This window comes from Pteronotus mesoamericanus, unplaced genomic scaffold (genome assembly GCF_021234165.1).
Source record: "Pteronotus mesoamericanus isolate MK-2021 breed Mesoamerican mustached bat unplaced genomic scaffold, CSHL_Meso_final scaffold_54, whole genome shotgun sequence".
Classification (NCBI taxonomy): domain Eukaryota; kingdom Metazoa; phylum Chordata; class Mammalia; order Chiroptera; family Mormoopidae; genus Pteronotus; species Pteronotus mesoamericanus.
The window spans coordinates 56172479-56176014 of record NW_026555321.1 but is presented as its reverse complement, the minus strand read 5'-3'; positions in this window follow the sequence as shown (position 1 = coordinate 56176014).

Below are 3536 nucleotides of genomic sequence, written 5' to 3'. Positions count from 1 at the left end.
GGGGTGGGAGGGAAGTTATGTGCCTGTTAGGATGGCAGAGGACAAAGTGAAGTTAACTGCAAAATGCATGGGCTGTGGCTCTGCTCCACACCCAGTGCTGTGAGGAGGGAGCGAGCCTTTGGCTGGATGTGGGAGCCCAGGGTTCCAGAGCAAAGCCCTCTGAGCAGCTTGGTCACAGCCGGCTCTGAGGAGCATCCAAAGACACAGCTCCCCTCCTTCTTGTGATCACTCTGTGTCCTATATTTAGAAGAATTGCTGTTGCACAAAATATGGTCCCCCGTCTGTCCTTGAGTGTCCCTCATGCCTTTCACAAAAAGATTTCCCAAAATGAAGTGTTCTTACCTTTATTTCAGAATTTCAGGAAGAAGGCCCAGATGGTTTTCCCCTTTAATATGTAAGCAAAACATGCAACCATCCATATGGTGGCTTCCCGTTTTATAAGTCTGTACAGCCTACTTCCATGCTGCCACACCCCACCACTGGCAACTGACACTTGATAAATAGGTGCTGAGTGAAATGTGATCACCTGGGCCACCTCTCATTTGTGACACTTGGTTTGGAGGTCCTTTCTCCAAGTGTCTTTCTGATCCTGACAGCTTTCAAAATGTTGGTGCCATTCCAAGGCCATAATTATTTAAAGCTGTATTTTGTATCCCAGCAATGAGCAAAATGTAAGGGGGACTCTACCTCCCTCCCTATGTGAGCTGGCTCCAGGACTGTCCTTCCCACCTTGGGACACTCCTTTGTGACACTTCGGTGCTAAGTTGCTGGCGGCTAAGCAAACCCCTTGTGTCACCAGCCCTCCAGGCTCACCCTTTCCCAGGGATCTGAGGGTGAGCGAGGGTTCCCTCCACCACAAAGCCTGTTCTGAGCTTTCAAACTTTGGAGGAGCCATCCTTTATTGCCACCTAGGAGGTACTTGAATGTCCCTAGAGCCCAGTGGTAGCCCTGACTCAGCCTAGTGTGTGTGCTCATATTGGTCAGTGTAGCACTAACTTGAGAGTTTGCTGGTCTTTCCACACCCCCTCATGCTGAGGCTCTGCTGTTTGTTGGATGGAGGAGGGAAATTGTCTGAAGCCTGTCAAGAAATCCACTCCTTAAGAGACCCGTCTGCCATCCCTGGAGATTGTGTTTGTGCTTGAAGAGAGCACTGGTTTAAGTGAGAAGACTAGCCCCTGCTTCCCTGCACTCTACCTGCTAATTTTGTGATTTCAGTGAGCTGACTTTTCTGAGCCTCAGCTTGCTCATCTGGGAACAGGAAGAATGAATGCCCCCAACACTGGGTGGGAATATTAAATGAGAAAATATAGTGAAGGTTCTATACAAGCCATTAAGTGCTGTTCTTGTGTAGGTTTTGATGTAAATGCTTCATGTTATTACAGAGTTCTGGTCAAGGTACCCCTGTTTTGTTTGTTTGTTTTTTAGATACTTGGCCAGTTGTTTTAAAAGTACATTTGAATGTCTACAAAAACCTGTCATGCCTGACAGGCTGAGGATTGCTGTCTCCGGCAGTCAGATCACACGTTCACTCTGTGTCCTTGCGCATGCCATTCTGCTCAGTCAGGAAAACGACTGAGTAGAGAGATCTGACCCAAGAGCTTCCCTGCTGGGATGAGTCCCAGTTTCAAGACTGACTTGTTTTTGAGCTTAGGCAAGACCCTCAATGTTTCTCTTTCTCCAGTTCCTCACCTGGGGAAATGGCATATGTGCTCTGGGATTGTTTTGAGTAGTAGGTGAATTAGCATCTAGAATACAGTGAGTGCTAGACAAGTTTTGGGTGTTATAAATATTCTTCAGATCGGAGTATCTTCCTAGGTATAGGTCAGGAAGACCCCTACTTGAACTATTTGATGACTGAAATTCACAGAACTCGCTCTTCCTTCTGGACTCTTCTTATAATCACAAATAAGTCATTTCTGTGGTACTTCTCATTTACTATTTTCCTTGGACACCTCTCTGTGTGTAGTGTGTGTATCAATAAAGCTAAGCCTTTTCTGAGACAAAATAAATAAATAAATACATTTGAGAGTTCAAAAATATCCTTACAGGAAAAAAAAAAAGGTTTTAGAATAGAGGTAATACATGCTCATTTTAAAAATGTAAACAATAATAATGGCCTTCCCAGATTTTTATTCCTAAATGATATTAGTATTAAATAACAGTGTTTATGGGTATCTGAAGATACACAAGAAAATTGGGCTGCTCAGGCCAGGGTTAGGGTGAGAGGAGTATGGCAAAGGAGATGGAACGAAAGTAAGGAACAATAAATAGGAAAAAGGAGGGACCAAACAAATACACTTTGCAAAGTGAGTCTTTCAAAGAGGCATCTGCTTGACCTCAGGTGATAACTTATTTACAACACCTGTCTCCTCCCCAGGTTTAGGAAATTCATTAAAGGAACCCTGGCCATTAAACTTTATTTGTATGGGTCCAACACCTGCCTGATTTTTGGAACTCTGCACCTGGCAGTGAAGTTTGAGGGCAGATATAACCTGCAAGAGCTCCTCTGACTTTCTAGAGTTCAGAAACCCTCCTATAGGTAATTAAGTCCCCACTCACCTCGATTAACAAATATGTATTGTCTTCACACCCAGAGGAAGAATTATTAGCCCTGAAGAAATTTCAGTAGAATTTTGTGGTTTCTTGTCAGCGTAGTATCTTGTCCTCAAAAATGGCTTATACATTTTGTATTTATGTCACCTGAGTTATAATCACTGTGACAAGAGTTGTATGCTGTTAATAGTTTCTAATGTACATTTTGCTAGAATTTGAGTGCATGTCAAATTCCAAGAGTAAAATAGTGGGGGTTGTTTTGATATTCTCCTTTCAGTTTTGCTAAATAAGGTATCTTTGCTCACATAGAGCCCCCAGGCAGAGCAGCCCTAGAATGTCATTCAAATGAGAGGGCAAAGGTCAAAGTCCCTTTAGGACTTTACCTGGACTTAAAGCAAGTGGGAACCTGGTGTTATCTGAGCTAAGATGATGGATTTCTGCCTGTGAAAAGGTGTCAGTGAGGGGAACAAGAGTGGAAAGAAGGGGAAAGGACTAGTCAAAGAACATGTATGAATGAATCGTGGACATGGACAACATGGTAGGGAATGTCTGTGGGAGCGGGGGGTGTGCTGGGCAGAGGAGGGCAAAGGGGGAAAAATTGGGACACCTGTTATAGAATAACAACAAAATATTTTTTTAAAGTATTAAAAATTGAAAAGGTGTCAGTGACTTCTGATTATAACATATCCTGTTCTAATAACTCTCAATAGCTATTTCATACCTCTATTTGCATATTTCTTTTTTACATAGAAAAATTTATAATCTTACGTCGCAAACAAAAACACCTAATTAGTTCATAGATTGAACTCTTGGAGAAAAAAATGTATTTATCTGACACAATATAGTTTTTAAAAGCAGATTGCATTAAAGCTTCTTACAGTAACAGACTTCTTACCTCCAGTTCTTATAGATACTTTCTTCATTGTATGCAGTTCAAATTATATGGAAAGTGTCTATTTTTAAAAGTTGTAGAAATTATAAGG